At 39.8% G+C, this 22303-nt stretch overlaps 1 long non-coding RNA gene across 1 annotated transcript in view; it reads right to left on the bottom strand.

Annotated features, from left to right (window-relative positions):
• LOC119865402 overlaps window positions 1-17928 on the bottom strand; it is a 52360-nt gene extending 34432 nt beyond the window's left edge. Inside the window, exon 1 of the long non-coding RNA XR_005377076.1 lies at window positions 17411-17928. This is a non-coding gene — a long non-coding RNA (uncharacterized LOC119865402). The remainder of the gene's footprint in view (window positions 1-17410) is intronic.
• Between the last annotated feature and the right edge of the window lie 4375 nt (window positions 17929-22303).

Below are 22303 nucleotides of genomic sequence, written 5' to 3'. Positions count from 1 at the left end.
AAAATTTAAGATGACCACACCTCTTAAGGTAGCAATTAACATGTTCTTCTATCCTGAATATTTCCTGTAAAATGGAGGTTAGATCTAGAGGCTTGATAACATTTAGATTCAATTCGTTCAGCTTCCTGTTGCATTACACATGGCTATTTTGCTATGAGCGATAATGAAATGGATTGGTGGGTTCACGTATTGTCAGCCTACCCATCCTTCATAAAGTATCCCAAAAGCTTTAGAGAAAATCTGTGATATGGGGAGTCAATTGCCTAAATCTATCATTTCATTAACATTGTTTTAGTATCCTTAGAACCCATATACATATATGTGATGCATTTTTATATTTGCAATTTTTAAAATTACTCAAGTTTCCCCAACTTTAGCCAATGGAAGCAACTCTGATTGACTCCTGTATTCTCTTGACAAACCCCTTTAGTGCTTGATAGCCTCCGCTTAGTACAAAATACCATTTGGAGACCACAACCTAAGTGATCAGGGTTAACTCACTCTTTTAAACCCTAAATAATAGTTCATGCTATGAGCATCAGAAATTACAGGTGAGTGCACTCAACTGTATTCTAATCCTCTTAGTGTGGCTTACTGCATGCTAAAGACTACATCTCCTGCCCCTCCTAGATATGTAATTCCTCATTTGACTGAGTTTCTACCAAACAGGCACCTGGAGAGATTTGGAAGTCAAAAGTCTGGAAGAATTTTGCTTTGGCTTCTTCTGTTAGCACAGTCACAGAGGCTGAGACATGAGAGCTGTCCTAGAAATCCCAGTGACTGGTGCCTAGCTTCACAGATTGCAAGAAGCAGGGCAAGGATTTTGCTGTTTTAGACAACTGCTGCAGTATATTTTGAATCTAGCAATTGGAGCTGGCGCCTCCTGAATGTCTGGCTTTATTAGTCAGCTTTTACTAGGTTATGCTGCTTAAAAAAATAAATTCTTACTAGTTAACGACAAAGGGTGATTTCCCCTAATGTTGTACACCGACTATATGTTCGATTTGACTCTACCCATGTGTCTTCTTTATTCTAGATCCAGGCTGGCTGAGGAAAACCCATCTAGGGACATGCCATTGCAACAGATTAAACAGAGAGATGGTGGAACCATGCAAAGGCAGTTAAAGCTTTCATTTGGAACTGGCACACATCCTCCCACTGACATTTCATTGGTCACAGCAAGTCATGTGGTTAAGCTTAAAGTTAACGGGGTAAAGTATAATCTTTTGCAAAGAAAGGGGACAAATAAACTGAGAATAATGCAATCCGCCACTGTGGCATTGTTTGTGCAGAGAGAGAGAAACAACCATGATGGGCCAGTTCTATGCTGGTGTCCTGAGACTCTCTCCTCCAGGCCTCCCAAGGACCGGGCACTTACCCAACCCTCCATATCAACTCACTTTTTCCTCCAATCTACTGTAACTGAACTCTGAAGCCACAGAATGAATGCACCATCGTTGTTCAGTCCACATTGATAGGCACTCATTTTGTCTCTACATTTTTTTTTTTTTTTTTTTTTTACTTTTTCTACTAAATGTCATGCTGCAACAAACCCCTTTAAAATATAGACGTAAGGGATGCCTGGGTGGCTCAGTGGTTGAGCGTCTGCCTTTGACTCAGGGCATGATCCCAGGGTCTGGAATCGAGTCCCACATCGGGCTCCTGCGGAGAGCCTGCTTCTCCCTCTGCCTGTATCTCTGCCTCTTTCTCTGTTTCTCATGAATAAATAAATGAAATCTTTTAAAAAAAATATATATATATATAGACTTAAATGCTATATCTTTCTTTAGTCCTATGGTACTTAGTTCTAGATGTGGGATTACAGAGCCAGAGAATATAGATGTTTTTAATTATAATCATTATTTCCCTTTTTCTTTTTTAAAACTAAAACAATTGTTATTTTTCCCTGCATGTTTACCAGTGGTATCTAATGTAATTCTTTGATACTTTTGCCATCTGATAGGTGACAAATGTTATTTCTTAGAACCTTTCATTTGTATGTTGCTGCCCACTGGTGAAACTAGACATCTTTTTTTTTTTTTTTTTTTTACAGATTTATTGAGGTATAATGTACATCTATAAAATTCATCCATTGGAACTTTACAGTTGGATGATTTTTAGTGAATTTATATTGTTGTGCAATCATCACCATAATCCAATTCTAAAACTTTTTCCTCACTCCAAAAAGCTTTCTCATGCTTGTTTGTAATCAATTCCTGCTACTACCCCAGCTCTAGGCAACTACTGATCTGCTTTGGGCTTTAGGTTTTCCTTTTTGGGATACTTTATATAAATGGAATCATGTAACATACAGTCTTTTGTGTCTGGCTTCTTTCACGTGGACTGTTCTCACTGTTCATCCATGTAGCAGCATCTAACAGTTGTTTGATCCTTTTTATCGCTAAATACTATTCCATTGTATGGATATACGCATTTTGTTTATCCATTTCCCAGTTGATGTATATTTAGATTGATTTTACTTTGGGCTATTATAAATCACACTACTATGAAAATTTGTGTTTAAGTCTTTGTGTGGACATGAATTTTTTATTTCTCTTGGGTAGATACCTAGGAATGGAATTGCAAAGCCATATGGTGTTTATATTTAACTTTTTTTTTAAGTGCCAAACTTTTCCAGAGTGGTTGTACCAATCTATTTTTCACCAGCAATGTACAGGCTTTCTGTTTCTCCATATCATTGTCAACACCTGACTTTGTCATTTTGATTAGAGCCATCCTAGTGGGTATAATGACATCCCACTCAGTGGTTTGAAATTGCATTTCCCAAATAATTAATGATATCAAGCACCTTTTCATGTGCCTATGAGCCATTCATATACTTCCTTTGGTGAAATATCTACTCAGATCTTCTACTTGCTTTTAAATTGTTGATAACTTATTATTGAGTTGTAAAGCTTCTTTATGTATTTCGAATACAAAACCTTTACCATATATATGATTTACAAATATTTCCTCCCAGCCACAGTTACGCTCAGACATTCATGCTGCACCCTACCCTGGTTGAACCACTTGGGCAACCAAGTTTAAAATGAGGGAAATGAGGAATAAGAACAGTCCCAGGCAAAAGTCCTATAAACTCCCACTGTTCTCACCTGAAGCTCAGGGACTTTGCAGAATAAGCACTTCTCAATATGTTGTTTGCCCCTGCTCAATTTCCAGACCTCTGAAATTGTTGTTTTGACTATTTTTTCCATTCCTTAATTGTGTTTTCCAATTCTTAATTGTGTTTTGAGGATTTACCAATCTATTTGCTCCCCCATGGTGGAAATTGCTAGACATCTCTTTTTATGTTTATGACGGGTTGGAGTGGGGCTTCTTTCTCAACAGCCCCAGAAGCACCCGGTTTTATTGTCTGGAACTGAGTCATATGCCAATCCCCAAATCACTCACAGTGGCCATGGGACACACAAGCCTGCCTAAAGAGTTGGCTGATCCTCCAGAAGTGCACTGTACCCCAGTTCATGAAGCTAGGACAGAAGGCTAGGTGGCAAGAACAGTCAACATTCACCACAGCATCCCTTCAGAGTTGTGACTCCCCATGTGACCAACCAATCACATCACCAGCCAATGACCAATCCCTATAATGTCCACCAGCTTCAGAGATAACCTGTCTGAGCATGTGACCTTGCTGAGTTCTTAATGAACTAAGTTCTAAACAAAGCCTCCCAAGATTCAGGTACAGAAACCTGCTTTGGAATAGAGAAGATTTCAGTACCATGCCTCCATCCCCACTCACCACACCAAGGTCTCTTCCAGGCACAGCCTAAGAACTTAGAATTCTAATTTTCTCTTGTGTTTTATATTTTACTTTTTCTCATGTTTCCATTTAGTCTCTTGTGCCTCCTTCTCAGCAATGTTCTATTTTAACATTCCTTTACCTTCTCATTTTAATGACTTCCATGTTCTGCTTCTGTCATTCTCTGGCTTCCTCTCTTGCTCTCTTTCTATTATCAACATCTATTTATTGAACACCCACAACAGTCAGACACTGTGTACAGCTACAACGTTTCAAAACAAAGATGTATTAACTATAATCCCTTCCCTCAAGTTTACAATGTCTTTGCCAGAAAGAGCCTATCATTCATGGTGAAGCTTACAGCAAAAGTATAACAAGTAAGTGCAACATGAGTGATGCTGACGGTGCAGGCTATGCATTCTCCCCAGGCTGGCCTTGTGCACAGACAACTTAGCTGAAAGCTTCTGTAGCATTAAGAAGGCCTCCAAGCCCCCAGAATACCTTACTTTACCCAGGTTTTGAAATTCCTCACTTCACCTCTTCACACACCTAAAAAATTCTCATAATTTGAGAATCACTAGGGACTAGATGCCAGGCATTTGTAATAGATTAGTTCCAAAAGGTTGCTCTCCTCCCCCTTCTCTTCCTCCTTCCCTTCCTCCTCTTCAAGAGAGAGAGAGAGAGAGACAGAGGGAGAGAACATGAGTGGGGGGCAGGAAACAGAGGGGGAGAGAGAGAGAGAGAGAATCTTAAATAGGCTGATGCCCAGTGCAGATCTGGATGTGGGGCTCCATGCAGGGCTCAATCTCACAAGCCTGTGGTCATAACCTGAGCTGAAATTAAGAATCAGATGCTTAACCAACTGAGCCACCAAGTACCCAAGGTTGCTTTCTTCTTAAGATGAGTGGTATCAATTAAAAAGTAAGGTAGCAGCTTTGACGTGGTGGAGAAGGGATTGTAGAGCATGGATCCACGTTAAAGAAATGGGCCTGCATGGGGCTCCCCCAAGGATATCATGTGCCTTTGATGCAGGATAACATGGGTACAGAGGAAGGACGAGGACCCAGATGAGGAGAGAACCTCCAAATATTGGTCCCATATACTTCACTTCTGGATCAGGGACCACTCGGAATTCCATCCATCCATTATCCCGTTTAATTTTCTTCCTTGTTTTCCTCTCCCAATCAACTGCCAGCGATGGGCAATAGTTTATATATAATTTAGAGTTCAGTGACCTAGACAAGGCATTTCCACTTCCGATGAAGTTTAAAAAATGTTGCAGTTCATGTGATCAAGTCTTGCTAATGTCATGGGCTAGTGAATAACTGCAACGAAAAGCAAAATCTTCCATTCTATCATGGGCTTCTTACCCATAGTGAGTTATCACAAGGGCAAGCCAAGTGCAGAAACACCCCATTGGCGAGGGGACAATGGAGAGAATTATTCATGCTATGGAAATTTTGAGAAACTGAAAAAATAGACCCTAGGGAAAGGGGGAATCACACTATAAGAGAGAAAAAAAACTTCACCTTTAAGTGTGAAATTAGTTTACCTTTGTTAAGACACCCATCCCATGAAAACTATAAATATAGCATCCTGATTATTTAAGAGAAAAACTCTAATTTTCAAGTTTGTGCTATTTCTAGCAATTCCAATCTGCTATGCAGGAAGCGTGAGAGTGCTGATAATTAAGGAACACTATGTTAGGCGATGATAACACACCGCCTCTGGATCCCGGCTCACAGTACCTTGTAAATGTGACAAAATCAGATTTGATACTGCTAAAATGTCAGGAATACATGTTAGCAATCCTCTGACTTCAATACAATTCAGTGATGCTTAACGTCGCACTGCAATCCTTGTGTCAGTGTTCCTTGTCATAGATAATACGAATTGAAGATAATTATTACAAGGAAATATCAAAAAGCCACAAGCTGAAATAATTTACAAATCACCCCCCCTCCTGCTTTTTGTCACTGACCTGCATAAACTGCAGGACCAGCAGTCATGAAAATGAGGGGGGGTTGCCCGAGTTCCTCAGAATCTTCAGGACTGTAATGCATCAGAAAATGAACTCATGATTGTCTTACACATCCACCCACCTCTAAACACTACTGATGACCTCCTAGCAATCACTTAAGCCCCAAGCTGATTGTATTCCCAGATTCCTCCTTTTCTCATACCAGTCTCACTAAGTCCTCTCAAGTTTACCAACTTCTCCAATCCCAGGTTCTGTTTCAGATCTTCCCCAGCTCTTAAAGTCATCTCCTGTCTCTGGTCTAATACCTGAGTGAGGTACCCAAACCACAAGTCTGGAAGTGTCCCTGTCCTGTTTAAAAGCCCTGCAGTGGTCTCCTTTACCTCTAGGTTGAAGGTCAAGTTCTTTGGCATGCCTACGCGGTCTTCCGTGATCCGCCCCTACCCATCTCTTTGGCTAGACCCCCAATCCCTGCTACCTGCACCTTGCACTTTGTACCCAAACCAGGACCATCAAACCATGTAGGTACATATACCCTATACTGTTCTAGGGCATGTTTTTCAATGCCAGCCTCACCCACCACCTTCACCTGGAGAGCTACACTCATCTTTTAAGACTGTGCAGGAGGCATCTCCTCCAGAAAGCCTTCTCTGAGCCCACAGAGAAAAATAGATGTGCTTCCTTGGCCTTCTCCCATCCTTCTCTCTGTCGTATCATATTGTTTACTTTTCCTTCAGTCTCGACAGTTAGGAGGCCCCTCAGGGCAAGGACTGGATCTTATTTATCTTCCCTATGCCCAGCACAGAACAACAGACCAGGGATGTTGTAGGCATTCTGGAATTTGAACCTGAGCACAGATTTAATTAAGTTACGGTGAGAATTGTACAAATCAAAATTTGTACAACTTCTCAACAACTCATTGGTTGAGGGGACCACTTTCTTCAATCCCTAAAATTCCTGTATTAAAGGAGCAGTGATTGGATTCAAGCATTTATTCAAATAAGTCATAAAATTATAAAATCATGGACCACATATTTATTTACATACAATATACATTGTTCTATGTTCTAGAATGGACATAAAAGTGTCATTCTTTATATTTTGAGATATATCTTTTTTCACTCAACAATGTACTTTTTAGATTTATCAATGTTGATACATTTAAGATCTCATTTATACATTTTCATTGGTATGGTGTATTCCATTGTATGAATATATCATGGCTTATATGTTCATGATATATTTTATTTTTTTTTAAAGAAACTTTTTTTTTTAAGTTTTATTTATTTATGATAGTCACAGAGAGAGAGCGAGAGAGGCAGAGACACAGGCAGAGGGAGAAGCAGGCTCCATGCACCAGGAGCCTGATGTGGGATTCGATCCCAGGTCTCCAGGAACGCGCCCTGGGCCAAAGGCAGGCGCCAAACCGCTGCGCCACCCAGGGATCCCTCATGATATATTTTATTACTGGAATATGTGACCAATATGTAGGACTTTTTATTCCTAATAATATTACCTCCATTACTGAGTTTTCTCTTATACTGAAAATGCCACATAGATTACTTTCTTTTGATTTGTACTTGTAGGTATATCTCGCCTGATCTCTTTATCTGCAAATATTCTGACTTTATATTAACAATATCTTTAATGAACAACAAAGAGCTTGATTTTATTATTTGTAATCAATCTGTTATCTCTGCTTTTGGTAATTTCAAACTTCTGAATGCTGATATATTTAGACTTATTTATTACTGGGTAATTTTTTTTGGCTTGTTTCTTTGCTTCTTTTAATTTCCTTTTTTGAAGAACTTTCTTGCCTTCTGTTAAATTAATAAAGTTCTTATTCTTTCCTTTTACCCTTTAAATAATTTGGAAGCTATGGACTGTTTTTTTTTTTTTACTCTGTTTACATTTACCTTTTAAGTTCTTTTTTTAAAGATTTTGTTTATTAATTTGAGAGAAAGAGAGGGAGCACTAGTATGGGGAGTAGCAGAGGGAGAAGCAGACTCCCTGCTGAGCAGAGAGCCCAACTCTGATCCTAGGACTCTGAGATCATGACCTGAGCTAAAAGCAGATGCTTAACCAACTGAGACACCCAGGCACCCTATCTTTAAATTCTTTTAATAAAAAATATTTATTGATATATAATTCATGTAATTCACACAAAGTGTATAATTCAATAATTTATAATATATTCACAGAGTTGTGAAACCATCATCCCAATCAATTTTAGAAGATTTCATCACCACAGAAACAAACCCCATATCCGGTAGCAGTCACTCTTTAGGGTTCTTTGGATGCCTCCCTCCCTGCCCAAGGCAACCCTAATCTACTGTCTATCTTCACAGATTTGCCTAACTTTGACATTTCTTATAAATAGAATCATATTTTAGTCTTTTGTGACTAGCTTCATCTTTCACTAAGCATACTTCCATATTTCACTGATGCTATTGTATGTATCAGTGCTTCATTCTTTTTATTGCTAAATAATATTCCATTGTATGGGTATACCACATTTTATTTATCCAGTGATCAGTTGATAAACATTTGGATTGTTTCCAATTTGGGGCCATTATGGGTAATACTTTTACAAGTTATTGTGGGAATATACACTTTTCTCTTGGGTATTCTTAGGAACAGAATTTATATATTTAACCTGTTGAGGAACTGCTAGACTGTTTTCCAAAGTGGCTGTACCATTTTGCTTCCCTACTAACAATATGTAAGAGCATCAATTTCTCCACATTGTCACATTTGCTGTCTGCCTTTTTCATCCTAGCCGGTCGAGTGGGTATGAAGTGGTATCTCATTGTGGTTTTGATTTGCATCTCCCCGGTGGCTAATGTTGTTGAGCTTCTTTTTAATGTGCTTTTGGCCATTTGTATACCTTATTTGGATACATGTCTATTCAGATCCTTTGCTCATTTTAAATTGTATTATTTATCTTATTATTGAGTTATAGAAATTCTTTATATGTTCTAGATACAGTCCCTTATCTGTATATAATAAGCAAAAATTTTCCCCATCTGTCTGTTGTCTTTTCACCCTCTTGGTGTTTCTTTGCAGTACGTTTTTTAAGTTTGATGATTTTCAATTTATTTTTTCTTTTGTTGCTTGTGCTTTGGTGCCATATAAGAAATTATTGCCTAATCCAAGGTCAAGAAGATCTATACCTATGCTTTCTTCTTCTATTTTTTAAGATGCATACTTAATTGTGCCACCATTTCCTTTATTCTCTTTTTTTGTGTGAAAAATCTAACACTTCAAAGTATCCCCATGTCTCAAGTGATTTTTTATTTTATTCCTTTCATGCCATGTTTCAAATGAATCCAAGCCTATTACCTTCCAGTTTTTTCAGCTTTCAATCTGGAGTCCATTAATGTTTTTATTTTCATGTTCCATTTGTTTATATTAACAGGATTTCAAATGATTTTTTTCATATCCACTGCTTCTGTTTCACTTTGCCTATTTAATTTCATCAATTTATATTTTATTACTAGATGCCATTTCTTTATCTCTTTGAGGATCTTAAATACATTTTTTTAAGGATTTTATTTATTTATTCATGAGAGACACAGAGAGAGAGAGAGAGAGAGAGAGAGAGAGAGAGGCAGAGACACAGGCAGAGGGAGAAGCAGGCTCCATGCAGGGAGCCAGATGCGAGACTAGATCCCGGGACTCCAGGATCACGCCCTGGGCTGAAGGCAGGTGCTAAACTGCTGAGCCACCCAGGGATCCCCTTAAAGACACTTTTTTAAAAGTAACTTTCACACTGTCATTTTTATTTCATCTGTTGTGGATTCAGCTCACAACTGTCAATCTTTTTTAGCATTAGATTTTCTCTTGGGTTTTGAAATTTTTATTTACAGGTTCACCTTGAGTAATAAGGTTTACTTTTTCACCCTCTGTCTCCGAACTCAACTTTTATCCAAAACCAGAACACATACTGGTTGCTCACAGTTCCTCTCCAGTAGTGATGTTTTGGATATTTCCAAACAGTCAGGCAGTAGATGTCACCTTGGCTTGGACCTCCCCACTTCTGCATCCATGCACCTCTCTTCCAATGGAAGGCAGCTTTACATCAGCCATTGCTCCAAGCAGCAGGACTTTATATATTGAATTTCCTTATTTCTAACTGACAAGAAGACTGAGGCTCAGAGACATAAAGAAGCTCACTCAATCATCATATGGTTTCACTCATACATGGGATATAAGAAATAGTGAAAGGGACCATAAGGGAAAGGAGGGGAACTGAGTGGGAAAAATTAAGAGCGGGAGACAAATCATGAGAGACTCCTAACTCTGGGAAACAAACAAAGGGTTGTGGAAGGGGAGTTGGATGGGGGGGGATGGGGTAGCTGGGTGACGGGCACTGAGGAGGGTACTAGATGGGATGAGCACTAGATACTAGTGCTAGGTACTAGATGGGATGCCAATTTGTTGGTAGATTGAATTTAAATAGAAAGAAAGAAAGGGAAGGAAGGAAGGGAAGGAAGGGAAGGAAGGGAAGGAAGGGAAGGAAGGGAAGGAAGGGAAGGAAGGGAAGGAAGGGAAGGAAGGGAAACTCAAGATCACACAGCCAATCAATAGTGAGACTGAAGTTTAAACTTAGTTCTCTGACTCCAAAGCCCAGGCTCTTCCCAGTGTACTGGGCTACTCTAAAGGATGACAGCAATGAGTGATGGGTTACATGGGCCCTATGGCTCCAATTAGAGACAACATTCACAGCCACAGGAAATAGAGGGCTGCCCTGAGGGTGGTTTTTATTAAATATCCCTCCACTTGAATGCATCGATTACCATTCCTGAAGCAGCTTTATGTGCCCAGGAGGAGCTTTCTGGTTAGAGTGACACAAGTTCCAGCCCAAATCTGCCCCTTACTTTCAGGGTAAGTTGGACATATCACATCTCTGAGACTGTGTCCTCGTTATGAAGTAGGGTCAGTAATGTTTCTCTTCACAGGTCATAGCAAGGACGCCATGAGCTAACTCACAGAATAGGTACTCAGTGGTTCCTGTTTCCTTTTCTGTGGACATGGCCAGTTTTGCACAGGGGGCTACGCAGGGCTGGAAGCATACTTTTCCTCCTCCTCCCCTGGAATCTGAAGAAAGCACATGCCAGGTAATCCTAGGCACAGTACATCAGACCTTAACACACCCCCATTCTGTAAGATACATTTCCCTACTGATTGGGGCCATGGGCATGAGAATGAGTGGGTAGCAGAGCAAGGCAAGGATCAGTGCCCATGAAGGCATCCATTCTAGTCTTCATAAGAGAACATTTTCCCTTGATAACCTGGAATAGAACAGAGCCTCTAGGAGGCAATAATTTTGGGTGGCAGCTCCAAAGGCTGATACAGCTATGAAGTAAGTCTCAAGAGAATAGAGCTGTTTCAAAGAAAATAAGAGTAATTCAGAGACTTGGGACTTTTCCTGAATAATGTATTTGAGTTCTAATTTTGTTTTTTCTTTTAAAGATTTTATTTATTTACTCATGAGAGACACAGGGAGAGAGAGAGAGAGGCAGAGACACAGGCAGAGGGAGAAGCAGGCTCCATACAGGGAGCCTGACGTGGGACTCCATCCCGGGTCTCCAGGATCAGGCCCTTGGCTGAAGGCAGCGCTAAACCGCTGAGCCACCCGGGCTGCCCAAGTTCTAATTTTGGATAGGTTTGCACACCAAAACTCCTTAACACTACTTGTGCCTGGGTTAGGCAAATATTTCTTGGATATGACATCAAAACCACAGACCATTCAAGAAAAAAGTTAACTAGGGTTCATCAAAATTAAAACTTCCTGCTGACACAAATAAGAAAATGAAAAGTCAAGCCAAAGATTGGGAGAAAATATTTGCAAACCGTGTATTTGATTTTTTTTAAAGTGTATTTATAATATATAAAGAATTCTCAAAATTCAATAAAACAAATAAAAAAACAATTTTAACAATGGACAAAAGATTTTAGCAGGCACTTTACCAAAGAAGATATATAAATGGCTATAAAACACATGAAAAGGAACTTGATATCCTGTTTTAATTGAAGACAGGCACATTAAAAACACAATGAAATACTACTACACCCATTAAAAGGGCTAAAATTAAAAATATTCACTGTGGCAAGAGTTGTCAAGGAACTAGAATTTTCACACACCGCTAATAGCCAAATAGAAAAACCACTTAGAAAATAATTTGACAAGTTTCTTAAAAAGTCAAATTTACACTTATCATGTGACCCAGCTGTAGTCCTAGGTACTTACCCAAGAGAGAAGCATGTATTCATGCAAAAACTTGTACATGAATATTCACGCAGCTTTACTTGTAATAGCCCCAAACTAGAAAGAAGCCAAGTGTCCATTCACATGTGAATAGATAACAAATTATGGTATATCCATATAATGGAATACTAGTCCACAGTGAAATAGAATTTCTACTGGGGCATTCTGAGTAGCTCAGTTAAGTGTCTGCCTTCAGCTCAGGTCCTGATCTCAGGGTCCTGGAATGGAGCCCTACATCCGGCTCCTTGCTCAGCAGAGCATTCGCTTCCCCTCCCTTCCCCACTTGTGCTCGCTCTCTGTCTCAAATAAAGAAATAAAATCTTTAAAAATAATAAAATAAAATAGAATTACTATTGATACATGCGACATGGAAGTATCTCAAAATAGTTTTGCTGAATGAAAGAAGCTGGACCAAAAAAGAGTTCATACCATATGACTGCACTTATATAAAACTCTAGTAAATGTAAACTAACATGTAAAGAGAGAGTGGTTGCCTGGAAATGAGTGGGTAGGAGGAAAGGATTATAAAATAGTGTGATAAAATTTGTAAGGTTGATTGTGGTGCTGTTTTCATGAGTGTGTACACATGGCAAGACCCATCAAATTTTACGCCTTAAATATATGCAGCTTCTTGTATGCAAATTGTATTTCAATAAAGTTATTAGGAAGAGGAGGAGGAAGAAAAGACCTAGGCTTAGTGATTCTCACCTATTGTTAGTACACTAGCAAAAAAAAAAAAAAAATCCTAAAAGCGAGAATATTTTCTCAAATTTGGAAATTGTTATGGAAAACTCAAGAATATACAGGGTTTTCCAGGAAGTTTTTATAGGTTTAAGGAATTTTTAAAAATTGATACTTGGAAAGTGTTTGGTAAATGAGTCTCACTCCATCCTTTGGAGTCTTAGATGGAACTACCATTCGCCTCAAGCCTTTATTTGTTTGCAGTTCCGGTCATTTTCCTGCAAACTTGCTGCACACATTACAAGCATGTCTTATCAGCTTCATGACAGTTGCCATTGCAGACACTCCTGCCTCCATGCCAACCTGCTCCCCTTCAAGTCCTTGGCTCTGAAATCAGGTCTTTGCCTGCCAGACATTTCTTGGCCTGCTCCTGCCATCTAAGCTGCTGGGTGCACTCAGCTTTTTATGCTCTATCCTTTGTCCTCTGGCTCACTACTTCTGGTTACCTGTGGAGGTGTACAGCCCCAGCCACGGGCTTCTAGGATTTAAACACTAATCAGACCTACCTGATGCCTCTGTCTGGGTCTGAGAGTAAAATTGTGGGGATGTGGTTCAGATTCTCTTGAGCTGGATTATTTTCTTACCTATGAATAATATCACAGGTTTCTTTAGTCTAAAGGTAGACAGTTGGCTTCCCCAAGAGACTCCAAGTATGTCCATGGAAACCTTCCTGACCTCTGCCACAGGCTGAGCTGGGTTTCCTCTCCTCTCCTCTAAGATCCCACACTCCCCTTTATTATCCCACTTACTTTGTTTGCTTTGTATTTTCTTGCTTTTTCCCAATCTATATCCTGTTTCCAGTGTGGAAAATTCTAGAGAACAGGAATCTTGTCTTACACATCTCGTTTTGTCAGCATGTAGCACACATTCAGGCACACAGGGGACAGATGGCTAAACAACTGATTTAGTTAGAATAGGAATACTAGCAGGACCCAAGTTGGTAGGTCTTGGGGATCATCTGTGTTTGCTTCAGCTTCTATTACAAATGTGGTTCCTTGACTTTTGATTTTTATCAGTGTGGTTTGGAAAGAAGCATTACCCTTCTTATTCTCTGCTAAACTGTATAGAAACTTATAAAATGTCTAAGTCTTAAAGATACATAAACACTAAATCAATTTATTCTGTCCAGATGAACTCTAACCTGCTTTCCAAATATATTACATTTCTTAGTCATATTCAGCAATCAGAAAGCTATGTTTGTTACATTTCTTAAAAAGAGAGATGACCAAGATTTGCACCCTCAATCTCTGGCCAATTTACTTCCCACATGTACCTGCTAAAGTCCTCCAAGCAGAATAGAGCAACCACTCCAGGAAAATTCACTTCAGAAAAATGCTGCTTCCCGATTAACTACTCCCCCACCAGGGAGTAGACGAGAGAGTGAGAATTATCTGGGAGCCCTCCTATAATCCCTCTGGTTTGAGTCCGGTACTAGAGGCCAAAGCTATCAGTCTATACCTGCCCCAATTTGCCTCTCTGGTTGCTGCTGGGATAATGCCCATTGAACAGGAGGTCTCACACCCACCTGACCACAGTGCCCCTAAGGGGAAGGGAATAGATGTTGCCCATCTTTCCCCCTTCCATTTCTGGCCCTAACCTCTTTATCCCACCCACCTCCCTGGGGAACAGGTCTTGGCCTGGACCTGAGTTCATCAACCAAGGAGTTAGAAGGATGATTTAAGGTACATACATACTGGACAAGAGCCAAGAGGGAAATCTGAGGAAATGGCACCCTAACCCCATTTCTATCCCATATTTGCCCTCTATCACCAAATCCCTATAGCAGTAACTCAATAAGAAAGCAAAACTGACAATGAAGATGGGAATAGCCCTGAGGCTGAATCCTAAAGAGCTATGACACATGTCTAAGGTATCAGGTTCCAAGAGGATTGGACAGCTGTGGGCAGTAGGATGTGCTTCTGTCACCTGGAGGATGTGGGCCCCAGTGACAAGACAGGAGGAGTCTTTTCTGGCAACATCTGAGGTGAAGACATCTGACCACTCAACAGCATGAACAGGCCCAAGACACTGAGCTGTGATCTCCTCCAAGGCACAGAGAGAACTGTGCAGCCACCTACTCACTGCTGTCAGCACTGAGAGAAAAAACAAAGCCCCTCATTTTCTCCTGCTTTTGCCCTCCAGTCCTCCAACTGTCTGCTGTCTGAGACTCTTGGCCTGATGTGAGCATGTGCTAGGAAAGCCAGACCCACTGGCAGGGCATGGAATGGATGATTTCAAGTCAAGACATGGAGTATCAACAGAGACCAAGTAAAGAGCCAGACCTCTTCCTACTGAGGAAGCTTTACTGAAAGAAACAGAAGAAAAGCTAAATAAAATTCATAAAACTGCCTAAAGCTATGCAATTAGAGAATTTTAAAAAGTTTGTGTACATTTTTTAAAAATCTCAATTGAAAAATGCAGTTACAGAACTAAAAAATAGAATTCAATTGAAAATGGAATTTACAATCTAAAATATCAAGTCAAAGAACTATTTTACTATGGAAGAGCAAAAAATACAAAGGAAAAAAAAGTGAAAAGAAAAAAATGTGAAGACTAGACCCAGGAGACCTAAGATGCAAAATGCAGAGTTGCAGGAGGTGGTACTAAACAGACCCAGGACGAGCAAGAGTGTAAACGGAGGGGAAAAAACTCTGAGTTGGAAAAGAGATACATTTTTGCATTGAAAAGCTTATATAACATCAGGCAGAAATAATGAAAAATCAAATACACACCTGATAAAATCTCTGAACTCAGGATAAAGAGACTTGCCTTGGCTTCCAAACACAGTGAGAAGATGAGTTTCAGAGGTAGGAGAATCAGAGCAGCAACAGATTTCTCATCTGCAACTTAGGACACCAGAAGATAGTGGCACAATATACATTTAGCTTTTCAAGGAAAGCATGTGATCCAAGAATCTTATACTACCCAATAAAATATTCATATGGGAAAAGAGGATTTCTTTTCAGCTCAAGAAGACTTACAAGGTATGCTACCCAAGCATATTTCTAAATAAATTACTTAAGAGAGAACTCTAATTAGAAAAGAATAAAGAATCTCAAGGTAGGATGAAATATTCAAAGAGTAGAAGTCAGTCAAAAAAATATTTATTAAGTTCTATTTTGTTCCAGGGTGGAGTGGAGATAGACAGAGACCCTCCAGAAGCTCCTATTCAGGGACTTGGTGCTGTGAAGATTTCATGGGGTAGTGAGAAAGAGAGGGACAAGTACACAGGTGCTGTTTTGATAGAGTTGGGGATGATGCTTGATATGAGGATGGACCGTAAGGAGAAGGGGACCTTGCCATCTCAGAGAAGAGTACTCTGAGCAGAAGGTACACGGTCTCCGAGAAGGAAAGAAACATGGTGTGTCCCTTCATGCAGAAAGAAAACCAGTGTGGCTGAGTGTGGGGAGCTTGGGCAGAAGGAGGCAACATGGCAGAGATGGTCACCAACTCACTGAAATCAGGTTCTTCCTCTTATTCCTGGGCATGTGGTTAGACCACCTTCCCAGCCTACCTAGAAATGGGGTATGAGAGCTCCAGCCAGAGCAATGTGGGCAGAAGTGATATTCAATTATGCTCCCTAAAAACCATCCAAATGCCCTCCTCCCTCCTCGTTTTCCAGCTAGTTAGACTGGAAATGGCCCCAACAGTGACTTTGAAAGAGAGCTGCATATTGAAGATGATGACCACTTGTATCTTTGAATGATTGATATAGATGAACTTCACCAACCTGATCACCAAGCTGGTATGTGAGCAAGAAACAAAACCACCACACTGTCTGAGCCATTGTTGAATACTGGGTAAAAAACAAAGCAAAGCAAAACAAACCTGTTAAAGCAATTAGCACACCCTGACTACTACAAGTGGATAGGGTCTTGTGGGACCATTGTACAGAGTTCGAATTTCTCTCCCAGTGTAATAGGAAGGGCTGAGGGTGTAGTGGGAATGAGAGGGGGAGGGGTTCAGGAGGAAGTGACACTATCAAATTTATATTCTAGAATCTAGGGGCAGGGCTCTGAATCAGTCTTAGGAAAGATCACTGTGGCTCAGAGTGGAGCTTTAGAGAATGAGAGGCTATGCAGTGATTGCAATTTGGAGAAGTTCTGGAGGTAAGAGTTGGTTACAGGATATGTGAGAAGGTGGAAGAAAGGAGGACTCATACATTTGAGGTAATTACTGAAATGTGGACAATTAAGATTTGTTCACCCCTGTTAAATCTGCAAGGTCTATTAGGCACCCAAGGGAGATGTTAGGTATATGAATCCAGAGTTTCAAACAATAAATTAAGGTTGAGGAAAGAACCATGAGAAACATAAACATATCCATGTTTCTGGAGCCTGTGACTGAGATCTCTTAGGGGAGAGTGTTGGTAGAGAAGACAAAGCAGAGCCCCAGGATTCTTGGCATTGCTAGGTGAGGAGGAGCCAGCATTACTGTCTCAGAAGGAGTGCCATTGAGGTAGGAGAAAAGCCTGGCTAGTGCAGGCTCACAGAAGCTTGGGGTGGGGGGTTTCCAGGTAATGTTTGGCTGCTGCGGTATAAGTGGAGAATAAGCAGGGAGTAGTTCAGGGCTTTTCCAGTCAGATACTTAAGCAGGGATGTATTAGTTTCCTAGGGCTACCATAACAAATTGGTGGCTTAAAACAACAGATTTATTCTCTCACATTTCCAGGGGCCAGAAGTCTGAAATCAACAAGATAGCAGAGTTGAATCCTTCTTGGAGGCTCTGGAGAATTCGCTCTATGCGTCTCTCCTAGTTCCTGATGGCTGTTGGCAATCCTTAGCTTATAGACAGATCACTGCAATCTCTGTGTCCATCTTCTCTCTGGATTTCTGTGTCTGTTTCCCCTTTCCTCTTCTAAGCACTTGTCATTGCACGTAGGGCCCTGTTCTCATCCAGGACAATCTCATCTCGAGTTCCTCAACTTAATTACATCTGCAGAGATCAGTTTTCCCAAATAAATTCACATCTATAGACTCCAAGCCAGCATAGCTTTGAGGAGGGGTCACTATTTGACTTCCTATAAGGAGGGAGTGGGGGAGAGCAAGTGAGTTAAAAGGATTTACAAAGAAGCTATTCAGTTGGATCATGGGATCCAAGCTGGATGAGTAGGGAGAGGAGGACATGAGAAGGTCATGGAGAAGAAAGAGCAGCTAAGCAGGAGAACTAGAGCGAGGGAGGATGACATCATAATGGTTGATGGAGTTCACTTATTGATGACGACACAGTCTGGGCAGGGGCACCTGAGTGAGAGACTGAAGGGACATGGAGGAAAAGAGGGCATGGATTCAGAGTGCTGGCTGGATCACCAGCATGGGCGATGAAGCCCTCAGAATGATGACCAGAGTGGAGAAGTCGAGAAACAGTGAGTCCATGGCCGGGAGCATCAACAAGCAAGAGACAGGACAAAAGCAGGAGGACAGCAATTAGGAGGACTGAGCAAGGGACAATTATGGCTAAATCAGAATAGACAAATGTAAAGGGACTGCAAGCTATAATATAAGGAATTAAAAGTTATAAACATAAAAACTAAAAGGGGAATCAGAATTCCAAAGGATTCCAACAAAACCCAGGAGTTGGTGGGAGAGGGACAGAGGGAATAGAGAAGTAATCTAACAACTTCATTCTACATAGGGTATGCGGCTGGAGTGGAATTGAATAAAAATGATGCTAAAAGGTCTCCTCTTGGGAAACTGGAACTTTTAATATATTGATAGAGGAATTCAAAATACTCTTCAAAATATATGTACCCACTAAAATACAAACATCTAAAAAAGCTTCCCAATCACCAGAGGCCAAAACAGTAACTAAAACTAAAAGTCTATCAATGCAGTAAAAAACTGGTTAAGGAAGGAAACAGGAACAAATAATACATAATAGTACTAAAAGCACAAAATAAGATTTAAAAAGGCCAAATATGTCCTTTATTTCAATTATAGTCACTGTAATTAATTATCCCTATTAAAAATGATAAAAGAAAATTAGGCAGTCATTAAAAACAATCATTGTGATTATTTTGCGGGTATATAATTGTACACTTTAAATATGTACAGTTTGCTGTATATCAGTTATACTTCAATAAAGCTGTTTAAAAAAAACAGCAAAAACTCCAAGATTGGGTGGAAAAGCAAATTCCAATTTTATGCCTTATCTATATATCTAAGAATGATAGAGAAAGGCTGAAAAGACACATGCTAGAAGAAATAAATAGAAAACTGGGGAGGCAGTATTTATTTATATCATATAAAGTGGATTTTGAAGCTACAAGTATTGTAAAACAATATATTTTGTAATGACTAAAACTAAAATCCACAACGATATTTGAAAAGCCAAAAAGCTATAATGAATCTGTAATATAACTTTAAAATATATGAATCAATAACTTCTAGAAATACAAACAGGCAAATTCACAATTATAATAAGAAATGAATACACTTCTCTCAGAACTGAATAAAATCGAGTAAATATAAAATTATAGAAGGTTTGAATAATAAGTAACAAACTTGACTCAATGCACATGTACACACATAAAATTTCATACTCAAATAGAAAACATACATTCTTTTCAATCACCCTTAAAACTTTGCTTCTATGTTAGGGCACAAGGAAAATATCAGCTATTTTTGCCAACAAATAGAAATCATACAATTGAACTAGGAAGTGTAAGAAAAATTTAGTCTGTAAAAAGTAAACACATAAAAAATCCACTTGGAAATTTTGAAACCTCTTTTTTAAATCATCTGTGAATTAAAAAAAATCAAAACTAGAATTCCAATTAGAAAAAAATAAGATGATTACATACTAAAACCTTATGGGAATCAGCCAAATATTGATATCTAGTAGAAAAATGTGTAACCTTCATATTATGTGTTAGGAAACAAAAAAGGTTTTTATAAATGAACTAAACCTCTAGCCAAGAAAATGCAAGGAGTACAGAGTAAAACTAAATGATAGAAGTAATTTAAAAAAACAGAAATTACTGAAATATAGAACAAAAGGAAAATCATGGTCATAAAGTTTGTTCTTGAGAAAAAGTTTCAAACAATGGAAGGCTATGCCTTTGACAGAGAAAAGACAGTAGGTGCCTTAAGAATAACAGTAAGAGAAAAATTACAAATGCCAAGAAGATTTTAAAATTAAGACAACACACTATGACAACTACTTTGAAAATCTAAATGTAATGAAGGATCTTCTAAGAAAACATAAATTACCAAAACTGACTCAAAAAGTAGAAAACCTAAACAGACCACAAAACAGGGAAAAAGTTAAGCCATCAAAGATACGTTTCCCAAAAAACACTTGGCACATTTAAAATTCATAGTGTGATCACTAACAGTAAAGACTTGATTTTCATCCTTGCTTTGCCACTTACTGATTGTAGCACTTCAGTATGGTTGCCAGATTTAGCAAATAAAAATACAGTACACCCAGTTAAATTGGAATTTTGGATAAACAAATGCTTTTTAGTATAAATATTCTCGTGCAATATTTAGGGTACAACTTACTGAAAAAAAATGCTCGTGTTTATATGAAATTCCAACTTAACTGGACATTCTATATCTTAGTGGCAATCCTAGACTTTAGATAGATTGCTCACCTTTCCTGTACTTGCTTTCTCATTTTTAAAATGGGGATGATGATCATCCTACCTCAGGAAGATAATTGGAGGATTAAATGAGTTAGTATCTAGGAAACCCTTGGGGAAAATGTGGCACATAGTAAGCACTGTGTTAATTGAGTTATTTTCATGATAGCTCCTTTTCTGCCCCTCCACTGCCTAACCCCCCATCCTCATTCTTTCTTCAAAAAGAAGTACTGAACACTGCTAAGTGCCTGACCTGACCCTACCTAGGCTAGATACCAGGGAAGACACACAGATAAGAAAATTAAAAGCATTCTTCCCATTTTGTTCCTTCACTCAACACCCCCACAAGCACATACTAGAAGTGGTTCCAGCTGCCTACAGTGCTAGGGGGCCATCCTGTTGTGACAGCGGGACAGGAACACCACACAGACACACACCCACCCCTGGATGCCCATAGTCAAGAGTCTTACATTGACAACCTGGGATGTTTTTCACCTGAGAATCAACAACCTGTGCCATTGTTCAGTGGCTTTATCTCTTCCAGCCTCTCTACTGTAAAATAGGCTCTCGAAGAAGATAATAAATGTACATAAGAGTCTCTCATACCACAGGTACTATTTGCTTTCTCTTACACTGAAAGCGTTGTGACGGTCAAGCCTTGGGTGATTTTTGCCGGCCTAGGTTTTTCCCTTAGGTTAATTTTTGCAGTCATTGTTCTCTGCTGAGAAACACTAATTAAGACAGAGACTTTGCCCAGTCTGTGTCCCAGGAGTTCTGAGAGAGCCTCTGTCTCCTTTGGCTGGAGCATTTCTCCTGGTGTCTCAGAAACCACGCAAAGAGCACCACCTGCTCTCTCAGATCATGCCCCTCTCTCCTCTGGAGCCCGACTCAACTCCTCAACCAGCCCTTGCCCCTTCCGCTGCCCAGGTACTGACACCTGGCTCACCTCAGCTCGCTCCACTCACCTCTGGGAATGCCCACCCGGTGGCATTTCTGCAGGACCATAAAAGGGTCTCTTTTCTAAACCCCTCCGGGCTGTCCTGATGATGAAGTCCAGCTCCCTGGTGTTCCCAGACTCCTCTTTCCTCCTCAGCCCTCACCTGCTTCCACTCACTCTGGTACTCTATCCTGATACGCCACACCTTTGCACACCTTTTATTCACACTGTAAAGTGGCGCAGGAGAGGGAGAATTTGCCCTCTCTAAGTGCTCCCAGCTGGACTTGTGTACAGAGGCTCAATAATGAAATTGAGACCCAAAGAGATGACCAAGGCAGGCAGTTTTTATACATTTCGGACAAAGAGATAAGAAAAAATGGTGAGGAATTTTCAGGATAAGAAAGACAGATGTTTGGGAACTTTAGTAAGGAATTCTAAGCGGAATTTAGGCTAAGGTAATAAAATGACAAGACAGTAACAAGGTTGGTTTCTATAGCTTTCTTGGCGTTAAAGTTTCTCCCTGGTGATAAGGAGGTCTTTTCCCTTCTTGGTACAAGGAGAGTATTTTTCATATGGGAAATTATATCCTGATTTCAGGGGGACAGAGGAGGGTATCTTTGCATCAATGGTTTTCCAAATAGCTTTGATTTAAGATAACCATAATGCCACTGTGGCACATGGTGGCTGCTAGACAATAAGAACTCTGCACTTTGATGGTGGAGAGAAAGGTTTTGTTCCTGTTGAAAGGAGAAAAGTAACATCTGCTAAGTCCCTAATATGTGCTACTCATTAGCATAGGCCCCTTTCCACACATTTTCCTCATTTAATTCTCTAGTAACATGTGAAACAGGTGCTAGTACCTCCATTTCACAAAATCAGAAAAACCAGTTCAGAGAGGTTAAGCACCTGGCCCAAGGTTTACACGTCAGTCACAGAGCTGGAATTTAAGTTCAAATCTCTTTGACTCTAAGTCCAATATTTTCCCCACTACCTTCCATTGTTGGCCACCTTGTGGGAAATTGGCTTATATGTGT

Source organism: Canis lupus, chromosome 23 (genome assembly GCF_011100685.1).
Source record: "Canis lupus familiaris isolate Mischka breed German Shepherd chromosome 23, alternate assembly UU_Cfam_GSD_1.0, whole genome shotgun sequence".
NCBI lineage: Eukaryota > Metazoa > Chordata > Mammalia > Carnivora > Canidae > Canis > Canis lupus.
Note: the sequence above shows the minus strand (reverse complement) of the source record. Positions and strands in the feature narration are given on the sequence as shown.